Below are 12,030 nucleotides of genomic sequence, written 5' to 3'. Positions count from 1 at the left end.
AGTACAAAGCGCATTTTACAGTACTAACGGGGGAATGTAATAAAAATCGCTAACGGAAAAACTATTCGCAATGCGAAAAGTTATGCCTTTGCGCGAACAAATTTTGCTTTGTGTGAATTTAATATAGCTTTTGCGAGCCCGGAAACTGTTTAGCGACCACTTCCGACAGTGAAAGACCGTTTGCGAATTTTATAGTTTGCGCCAATGCGCAGTCAATGTAATAAAACTTCTTACTGAAAAAGTCGTTATGTTTGCTCCAAAAGATTACGACACCTTCAAGCACTTCTTATGAGTGCGCAATTAAAATTCGCAATGTGCAATTAAAAGTCGCAATGCGCAATTAAAATTCGCAATGCAATAACAGTTTAAGAAACAATATTACATTGCGAGATGTGGATTTTTAGTCTTATTGGTGCGAATTGTTTTGCTCTTTGCGACTTTTATTACATTCCCCTGAAAGTGACTTATCACTGGAGAGTTTTATTCTACTTTAATAACTTTTTGTAAGTCCTCCAAGAAATAGAAGATTTATGCCAGAAAAAAAAGATTATTAACAGACCACCTTTTCACTAGAGTGAGCATTAACATGACTGATTCAACTCTAGGAACAATTGGAGACGGTAGAACTAATATACTGTATAATAAGCAAAGATTGATGTATTTTACTTAGCAGCATTACTTGAGGGAAAAAATAGAAGAAAATTAAAGAGATACTAGTACAGGCGTGGGACCGCAAAATTCGCAAAACAGCGAACACAAGCGTCAATTTTTATACGCGCAAATATTTGGTCCATATGCATTAAAGTCAATGGGCGTCCAAATAATTTTATGCGCACGCCAATTGTGACGCGTGCCAATTTTTTTTTTGACACCACTGATTTTTTTTGCCTGCGAATTGTTGCTACAGTTTTGTGAATTAATTTGCTTGCGGCGAAATGCAAATTCGTGTCTGGCGAATTTATTCACCCATCGCTGATTATTTGATTAAAATGGAGCCTATTTCAATAATTCAGAGCTGGATAACAGGTTTCCAGATAATGGATCCCATACCAGTATTTAAAATGTTCCTTTTATAAGAATGTAATTACATTTTTTTTTAGATTCACTTAAATAGTGCTGTGACACATACACACATAAGTCACCAAAGGAGAACAAAAACCTAAAGATGAATATTGCTAAAAATGCCATATTTTAAATGCTGAACTTATTGTACCAGTCAAACTTGTTTTAGGGAGTCACCGTCTTGGCAAGTAACAGCTGGAGGAGCTGTTGAGAAGCTAAGTTTAGGGGTTGTCTCAAGTTATCAAGCCAGAAAATTAGGTTTGCCTGTAATAAGATGATGCTACCAGGCTGATTATCAAATTTTGATGCTAATTGCACTTGTTTCTATGCTGCCATGCCATCTGTATTAATTGCAGGTTAACCACATAAAATATCACTGCAAAGCCAACTTCAAGTGCCAACACATGGTTTGCACCAGCAGCGACGGACTGGTTGGCCCAGGTCCTACCAGGACTGCAGCCTCATCATCCCCCTGGGCCCCCAGCTGCAGAGCCCCCTCGCCTACCCAAGATGCACCATCCCAACCACAACTCACACCTCCCATGCACAGGCACATTCGCATGTACCAATGAGCAGTTCCTTTAAATAGATGGCCAAAAAGGTTACTATTGGTTGGGATGGGTTATGAGAATAAGGGACAGATTTATTAAGGGTTGAATAGTAAATTAGAATTTTTTTTATTTTTTTTGGTGTCAAAATCCACACAGTCGAATGTAATTTTGAATGTGAGATTTATCACACCTTAACCATGGGCACAGTTCTAATTCGAATATTCTCCACCTAAAACCTGCAGAATTAATTTACAAATCAATGGCAGAGGTCCATTGGATTATGTTAATGGCCTTCCTGACATTCGAGTTTTTTTCAGAGGAAAATTACTTTCGAGTTTTCTTTGTATTCGATTCGGTTTTTTTTTTCGGATCGTTCGCATTCGATCAAATTTTAGACAATCAAATTATCATCTAGTTGTGAGTACATTCAAATTTATTAGAGTAAAAAAATTCACATCAATTCAAAATTCTACCTATAAAAAATCTGTCCATAAGTGTAAACTTTGCATCTTTTATTACACTGGTAGGTTTGCATTTTCTTTTCTTCTGTAAACAGAGAGGGCCATATACTGTAAAGTTCAATAATGAGAATTTGTATATATATATATATATATATATATATATATATATATATATATATATATATATATATATATATATATATATATATATATATATATATATATAGTATGAATTTAATGTTTTTTAATGGTGTATAAATTAGAGAATGGAGAAATTAGCAGGCTAAAATCACCTTTATTATAGAATATGGAAGTTTATTACTCACAGATTTAGCATAGATAAAAGACTGATAAATGTACCTTAATGACCCCAATTAACTGCTAGACATGCACAAAACTGCAATTGCTCTGTTAAGATACAAGAACCTTCTGAGATTATTCTGTGCCTTTTATTAGCAGATTTTACAGAGAACTTTTTTGTTTTTTTCACAAGAATATTCCATGTGATTTTTTTTTTAGGAAGAATGTGAACAGAAATTAAGGGGGTTATTTATCAAGGTCCGAATTTATCTCAATATTGGCCGCAAAGCTCAGAGAACATCGTGAAATTGCCCGAAACCCCTGACAACCAAAAATCAATTGGACTGTTCCCATTGACTTTTATGCAACCCCAACAGGTTTGAGATGCCATGTTTCTATATTCGGGCTTTTTAGCCCTCGGGGTTTAATAAATTCTGAAAAATTCATGATTTTTTTAAAAGCCTATTACACAAAAAATCAAGAATTTTTCGGATTTCGGGGAATTGCGAGTATTCGGAGCTTAGTAAATAACCCCCTAAGTGTGGTGATTCTGGCATTAAATGCTGCAATTGCAGCACTCAATACCTTAAAAGCAAGTGAGGTAAAGACCATGCAAAATCCTTCTTCTGGAGTTCATCTCACCTTGGCTGCAATCTGCATATTGAAGGTGTTGCTCTTGAGCTTTAAAAATCTTGAATATCTGGTAAGTTGAGAAGAAAAGTGAAGTAAAGGAAAATGAAGAAGATTTGAGGAAACTGGTTACGTCAAAACAAAATTCACAAGTGTTAATTGTTTCTTTCATAGTAAAATAGAATGATACACTAAGGGGCAGATTTATCAAGGGTCGAATTTCGAAGTACAAAAAACGTCAAAATTCGACCATTGAATTGAAAAACTTCGAATTCGAATATCAAATTCGAAGTTTTTTTCACCGAATTTGATAATCCTACAATCGAATAAAAATCGTACAATTGGACGATTCGAACGTTTTTAGCGTATGATCGAAGGATTTTTATTCAATGTGTAAAGACTTAGAAAAAGTTTGTAGATGGTCCCCATAGGCTAACATAGCAATTCGGCAGGTTTAATTTCAAAGTTTTTTCAAAGAGACAGTACTTCGATTATCGAATAGTCTAATGATTTTTACTTCGAATCGAAGTTGAAGTAAATTCAAAGTCGTAGTATCCTATTCGATGGTCGAAGTATCCAAAAAATTACTTTGAATTTCGATTTTTTTTACTTAGAAAATTCCCTCGAATTCACTTCGACCCTTCATAAATCTGCCCCTTATTATACAAATGTGATTCTTTATTTTCTACCCTATCAATTTCATATTTTGTATTTGTATTAATAAACAACATTATTTAGAAATAATATGTTGACTTACTACAATAGTTTGTTTGCTCAAAAACACTAATCAGGTGCATTTCAGATATGCACAGTATATGCGCCCACTCAATGCACATTCATTCCAGTTCCCATTCTTCAGCCCTTCAGCCTTACCAAGCACCTTTGACATGCAAATATTATTAATCAGTAAACACTAAATTATATACTTTATGTGAACACTGAACAACACTATAGTGCAATACACTTTAAAGGAATTATATGGGTAAATAAAAAACACTACCTACTGTGCCCAGAGAAAACACTACAGGGTCACTACACTCTGCATTATTCCCAATACATGCAGTGTGCCTGGGTACTCACAATAGACACATAATCAGGCAATTAGCGAATTGCTAATGTGGTGCCGCTATTCAAAAAAGGATCCCTTCTCAGCCTCAAAACTATAGGCCAGTTAGCCTGAAGTCAGTGGTAGGAAAGCTTTTTGAAGGTTTAATAATGGATAAGATACTGGACTTCATAGGAAATCATAATACTATAGGTGTGTGCCAGCATGGTTTTATGTGTAATAGATTTTGCCAGACTAACTTAATTTCTTTTTATGAGAAGGTAAGCAGGGACCTCGATTCTGGGATGGCAGTGGATGTGATTTACTTAGACTTTGCTAAAGCATTCAATACAGTGCCACACAGAAGGTTACTGGTTAAATTAAGGAATGTTGGCCTGGAACATAGTATTTGTACCTGGATAGATAGATAAAAATAGACTACAAAGAGTGGTGGTAAATGAAACATTTTCTAATTGGATCAGTGTAGTACCACAGGGCTCTGTACTAGGTCCCTTGCTTTCCAACTTGTTTATTAAGGACCTGGAGGAGGGCATTGAAAGTACTGTTTCTATTTTTGCAGATGATACTAAATTATGCAGAACTATAGGCTCCATGCTTTGCAGAGTGAGGTTCAATGTTGATAAATGCAAGGTTATGCACTTTGGCAAAAATAATATAAATGCAAGTTATACACTAAATGGCAGTGTGTTGGGAGTTTCCTTAAATGAAAAGGATCTAGGGTTTTTTTTGTAGTTAACAAGTTGTCTAATTCTGGGCAATGTCATTCTGTCGCTTCTAAAGCAGATAAAGTTCTGTCTTGCATAAAAAAGGGCATTAACTCAAGGAATGAAAACATAATTATGCCTCTTTATAGGTCCCTGGAGTATGCAGTGCAGTTTTGGAAAAATTGTATGATTGCTCCCGCACACCTGTCTTTCCAGATAAATCCAAAGCCTTTTTCTCAGTGCAGTTTTGGACTCCAGTCCTTAAGAGGGATATAAATGAGCTGGAGAGAGTGCAGAGATGTGCAACTAAATTGGTTAGAGGGATGGAAGACAAATTATGAGGGTAGACTGTCAAGGTTGGGGTTGTTTTTTCAGGAAAAAAAGGCGTTTGTGAGGGGACAGTGTTACACTTTACAAGTACATTAGAGGACATTATAGACAAATAGCAGGGGACCTTTTTACCCATAAAGTGGATCACCGTACCAGAGGCCACCCCTTTAGACTAGAAGAAAAGAACTTTCACTTGAAGCAACGTAGATGGTTGTGGAATGCACTGCCGGGTGATGTGGAGATGGCTGATACTGTGGCTTGGATGATTTCTTGGACAGACATAATATCAAAGGCGATTGTGATACTATAGATATGGGTATATATAATTTATGTGTAAAAAGTATGGAGGGGTGTGTGTATGTATGCTGGGTTTTATTTTGGAGGGGTTGAACTTGATGGACTTTATCTGTCGTCAAAGAGCACCAGACATAATTAGCAGGCACTACTTAGAAGCAGTTAAAATAGATACTATAGTCTAGTTAGACCTCATTCATGATATATATATATATATATATATATATATATATATATATATATATATATATATATATATATATATATATATATATATATATCTTCCTTGAAAAAGATCCCAACAGGGATCGAAACGTTGGAATAAGATACCATGTAACAATAAAAATTAAATTTTTTCACTAAAAGGGAGTGCTGGTTTGGAAACTATTGGTGTATGCTAGAATTACCGTGCACCCCTCCTTATCCTATATTGTCTCGGAGTACGGATATATATATATATATATATATTCCTTGAGAAAGGTCCCCATGCTGGACCAAAACGTTGGATAAGATATAAATTCGTGTGACATAAATTAACATATATTTACAAACAACAGTGAGTGCTGATTCTCCATTCATATATTGCAACATATTTGATCTTGCACCTCTGGCTTTATTGGTTTGAGTGTGCGGTACTGTGGGACATTTTTATATATATATATATATATATATATATATATATATATAAGCACAAGCTAAAAAACCACCCAGAATATTTAAATATAAAAAAAAATAGTATATACATAATCAAGCAAAAATAGATCAGTTAAAAGCAGCCCAGGCCTTTATTATGACCAGCTATCATTACAGTGTTTAAAATCCTACAAGATCTTCTGTTTTCTTAATTATATAAATTATCCTCCATTAGGGATGTAGTGTGGTTCACATACTCTTTTTTTTACTCTATTACTATGTTTTTACCCAAGTCGTTGTTCCTCTTTGGAAATACTGGACCAACCCAGGGTAAAAACCCATTAAAAAGTCGAGCTGCCAACTTCTTCTATTGTTCCAGAGATCTTGTGTTGGCCACATCTAGTGAATATGAGTACCCTAACCTACTCCTTAGTAATGGGTTTAAAGGAACAGTTCAGTGTAAAAATACACTGCTTGACAAAGGGGTTTGCCCTGAAACGTTGCACCTTCACAAAATAAACTCAGCAAGGGCTTGTACCTGCTTGAATTGAACCTGAGTGCCAGTGAAATTCTTCCTACTTAGCCAATCAGTGTAAACCAAAATAGCTGCAAAGCAGGAATTAATGTTCTGACTATTATGTTACACATCCAGTCACATTTTTTATTTAGCACATCCTATTTACCCAGTTTTTATTTTTATACTGAATAATTCCTTTAGGGAAGCTTGACAAATTCTCTGAATGGAACATTTATAAAGAGACCCCATCTGGTGACTTCACAGTTTTCTTTAGGGATGCACTGAATCCAGGATTCGGTTCGGGATTCGGGCAGGATTCAGCCTTTTTCAGCAGAAGTTGGATTCGAAATTCAAATCCTTCTGTCCACCCGAAACGAATTCCAGGAAGGGAAATCGTGTGACGTTTTGTCACAAAACAAGGAAGTAAAAAATGTTTTCCCTTCCCATCCCTAATTTGCATATGCAAATTAGGATTCAGGTTTGGTATTCGGTCGAATCCAAAATAGTGGATTCGGTGCATCCCTAGTTTTCTTAGAGACTTTTTGTGCTTGGACAGTAATGTTTTTGGCTACAAAGTTTCAAAAGAATTAGTGTATGAATCACACAGGACAGTTACTTAACTGAGTACTCTGTATTAAATAAAAAGAAATGTGTTTTGTTTCACTTTAAGTATGTCATGCAGTCTATTTGCAATCTTGTCTTAGACCAAGAGTCTTCTTGTCAAGCTAAATATAAAACTGAAAATCAAGCAAATCTAACTTAATTGAGCCAAATCGTCAAACTGTGACATTGGTGATATGTAAACATTAAGTAATTATATTAGGAAGGATATGTAATTACAAATAACCTTCCATGGCTTCTAAAAGAATGTAGCAACATATTTTCTCAGTAAAGTGGCCTGGATTAATCTTTTGCTGTAACTACATTTGTTTACTTGGAGTATTTTTATTTCTAATGAATTTCTTGTCCGTTTAATACATTATCTTTTTTGAATAAGCTATTTACATTTTTTTATTTATTTCCTTATATTAGAGGTCAGATTTTTGCTTTGATGTTTAATTTCCATAATACCGCATTTATTTCTAGGGAATTAAACTGGAGAAGAAAGGGGATCAGAATGGAAAAGCCATAGATGATTTCTGGTCAGAAAAATTTCCAAGTGATATCAACTATTTGTTTGTTATGTAATTGCTTTTGAAAGCAAAGAAATTCTAACCATTTTCTGATTTAAAAAATAAAAAAAAAGAGGTGGCTTTTTGATGCCCCTGGTAACTGGCCACTCACTGCTGCCTGAGTCAAGGTTCTCAACTTGCTTCATGGCAGGAGTGGCCCTGATAAGGAAACAATTCTTACTGAACAGGTGATATAACCATATAATAACTGTGTTGCAGATGGTGGAACCTGTAAAGGCATGAAAGCAATTTTGCAGCTTTCAGGCAACTCAGGACCAAACAGCGAGCTGAAAAATGCCCTATCTTCCAGCCCCTATTAATTAGACATGAACACACTTGTTGGAGAAGAAAGAAAGAATTTGACGACCATAGCAACTTACACAATAAGTTCCTGATATAAGGCAGCCTGCATAAACTACAACAAAAGTCATAAACCAGCATGGCTAGACTCACCAGTGTTTGTTCCACCATATATTACCCTGAATATGTTAAAGAAAACTGCCAATAAAGCTGTGATACAGCATGCAAAATCTACAACTTAAAGAAACACATTACAACTGAAGTTTTATAACATGTATATGAACATAAGAAAAAAATGGGTGGTTAAGTGGGACAAAGCTGTTCACCCCAAACCTCCTTGAGGCAAAGCGGGCAGTGGAAAAGAAAGCTAAAAGGAGAGCTGTACCAGAGGAGTGTAAACTAATACATATATCAAAATGCAAACCTGTGACAAAAACTACTAAAGACCTTTATCTTCTCTTTAAATAGGCATCAAAGTGAATATATAATCTATTTAATGTCAACCTATTATTTTTTAAAATGTTTAATAAAACATTCAGCCTGGGAGCTTGGTACTTCAGATCTCCTTTGTACACATTGCTTTGATCTTGGACAGTGTATTTCACTAAGGTATTTTCAATGCTTTACTTTAACGGGCATATGAACTACTGTATTTTTGTACATAAAGATTTTTACTATGAGCTGCTATACTTTTTTACTATGAGCTGCAAAGGTAAAAGGAGATATTATCCATGAACTTGTATAAAATAGCACAAGCATTTGCCAAATTATGTCTTCTCCCCAACACTGCATCAAGGAAAGAGCACATTTATTATACTAACACAAAATAATTAGGAGTAGTCTAATTAGTCTAAGCTAATTAAGGTCAAGATTTTGTACTGATCTGGTTAGTACAGTATATGATGTTGGACACTCATTTCTTGCATATCTCAACCTTTTTCTTGACAGTCCACAGTGACTCTGTGGCAATTGTAAGCATTGGACATCGATCCAAACTCCATCTTTCAACTCTTTGTGCACCCAAAAGCCTCTTCACTTATGATGCTATGTTTTTTTTTTTGTTAATACTCGAAGCATTTCACTAGGTTTTAAGTTTAATAAGCCATTGCACACAACCTTAATTATATGCCTTTAAAATAATTGTAGTAGGAAAGTCAGTTCTGATAATATATTAGTTTATGAATGTTAAAACGAATGTATAATAAAGGTCACATCTTATTGAAGCCAGTATTTTTTATTCATTATTATTTTTTATTTCATTTTGGACTGTGGGCAGTACATGTCAATTATTCCATTCATTATTCTTTTGCTTTGCTGCCTCTCACTCTTCTTCGAAGTCTCATAGTTTGACCACGTTAAAGTTTGTTAATGTTTTAAAACTATATGCCACATTTAAGTTAGCTGCTTGCTATAAAACAAAACTTCAGCAACCTTAGGGGGATTTCACAAACACTGGGATTCCATAGAAATTCTATTCAAATAGAATCCTCAACCCCTGCCAGATAGGAAGCAATGCTAAAAACAACTGTTCTCTGTCCGCTTATTCTACTTGCTTTGGGGTATATGGTCAACATAAGAACCTTGCTGCACCAAATCATGGTTAGTGATGGGCGAATTTATTCGCCAGGTGCGAATTCTCGCGATTCGCGAAACCGCCGTGAAAATTCGCCAGCGTCAAAAAAAAAAAAAAAAACAGACGCCGGCACCGTTTCACGAATTTTCCGCCGTTTTCATTTTTCAGCAAAGCAAAACACCCAAAATTCGCCCATCACTAATCATGGTACATGAGAGTATAGAATAAGAACTAAAAATGCAATAATGTTAAACTAAAATCAAAATAAATAATCAGACCACAAACTGAAACAGGCATACAAGCAATCACCTGAGACCCTGTCATCTTATTTGACATTAGAGAAGCATTCATTTAATTTGAATTCTTTAGTAAGAGCGGATAAGATACAAAGGCTGGAGTAACATAACCTCCTTTTGTAAAGATGTATTTCTTTTCTTTGTAAGAACAAGTCAGCAATGAGGGTGACAATTAAAATGTCTAAAATCTTGCATAGGAGGATCATGATCATAGCAGCCAAACTTGTATACAACCATAATTAGTGGTGGGCGAATCTGACCCGTTTTGCTACTCCAAAAATTCTCCAAAATGCATTGTCTATGGGCATCACATTTTTTCGTTGCGTAGCAATTTTTTTTAACACATATGGCCATCATTTTTACGGCAAAACTCTGTGAAAAATTTTGCTCATCACTAGCCAGAATTATACTGATACCCATTTTCCTTTAGTAATCAAAGCAATAAAACTAGCAAATTGTCTTGGTCTGAAATCAAATTAACAATTTTTCTATCAGGTTAAGAATATTCTGCATCTTCCTAACTGATGAATCAAACAAAAAATTTGAAATGTCTTGTTCACAACCAAATACAGAATTATGACTCTGCAAATAGACAGTCTACATCCCATTTTATTAGCCTGAAATGGGATGGGTTTCAAAAGAACTGATATGCAAAATAAGTATTTGGCTCTACGTCAATACAAAATTTTGTTAGCAATTTGTCATGCATATAATCTTTATATTATATACTGTACCTTTAACATATTGGAGCTTTGCCTTGAAGATGTATTCAGAAATGAAATAGATCTGAGCCAAGAAACAGAATTTTTCAATATTACATTTAGAGGGTTATTTATTAAAGTCCAAGGGGCAAATTCGCCAGCGCTGGCTTTGCGCACATCGCAACACTTCGCCGGGTGTAAATTCACCCGGACAACGATAATTCACGAAGATCTGAAGTTGCGCACAGGGTACCGAACGCTGGCGAAATTATGCCAGCAAAATTACGCTCAGAAGTTACGCTAACGTTGGCTAATTAGCATACGGCATGCAGTTAAAGTACAATGGCCGTATATGCTGCAGCAAATACATTACACTACACAAGGCCAGGGAACCTTAATAAAATTATATAAAGTTGTTATAATGCCCTACACATGTGCCCACCGTATAGTTTAGGTGCCATATGTTAGCAAATGTAGGGGGGAAGGAGGGTACCCCCAAAAAAGTTACAATCTTTTTCAGTCTATCACCCTTTAAATAGGAAAAAACACCAGCTTTTTTGGGACCATTTTTTTTGAGGAACTCATATCTACTCTATTGCACTTCGCCTTGTCTGAGGTGGCGAAGGCAAGTCTGGCGATAGAGGTAACAGTTAGTAAAATCAAAGCTTAGTGAATTTGTGTAGTAACGCTCTTTTGCCAGACCGAAAATTCGCCTGGTGCTAGAGTGCAAAGTCTATCTCCTTGGTGAAATTACACCAGCAAGTTTAGGGAAGCTACTGTTAGTAAATCAGCGAAGTGCCAAAATGACGTCACGCTGGCGAATTGTACATTTTTGCCAGCGTTAGCCACTTTGCCCTATAGTAAATATTCCCCCATATGCTAAAATCTTGAAAAATTTGAGGCTGTAAAAAGTCTGAATCCAAAATTACGCCATCTCAGGCCTGCCGAGGTTGTATATAAGTCAATGGGAGAGGTCACTATCTTATTTGGAAGTTTCTCTGGTCTTAGCGGACATCAGCCTTAAATCCGATGATTTCGGGCTTTTCTGACAAAAATCTGAAAAATTCTGGCTTTTCAGAAAAAAATCTTTTCCCCTGATCCCATGGAGCATTTTAAATAATAAATAAAGTCAATTCATGGGTTTTTGTTTGGTCTGACTTTTTTAAATTTAATAATCAGAAAAATCTGGATTTTGATAAATAACCCCCTTAATGTTTTCAAAAGAGGATTCAACTGTGAAATGAATGACTACAATAACCAAGAAAAGACAAACCTATAAAAGAATTATAGCTTATTAGATTGTTTGTTCACTTTATGCAGCAATACATGTGCATAAAGATTGGAGAAATATATAGTATTAGATGGAAATAAAGAACAACATTCTACAAAGAAACAAGAATGCAATTAGTCACCATTACTAAATGAAAAGTCATTTAGTGC

The 12,030-nt window shown here is 35.3% G+C and overlaps 1 pseudogene; it reads left to right on the top strand.

Annotated features, from left to right (window-relative positions):
* Positions 1-12,030, top strand: part of LOC108712383 — a 613,424-nt pseudogene that overhangs the window by 507,525 nt on the left and 93,869 nt on the right.

The sequence above is a fragment of the Xenopus laevis genome, chromosome 3S, assembly GCF_017654675.1.
Source record: "Xenopus laevis strain J_2021 chromosome 3S, Xenopus_laevis_v10.1, whole genome shotgun sequence".
Lineage (NCBI taxonomy): Eukaryota > Metazoa > Chordata > Amphibia > Anura > Pipidae > Xenopus > Xenopus laevis.
This window is presented reverse-complemented; position numbering and strand designations above follow the sequence as displayed.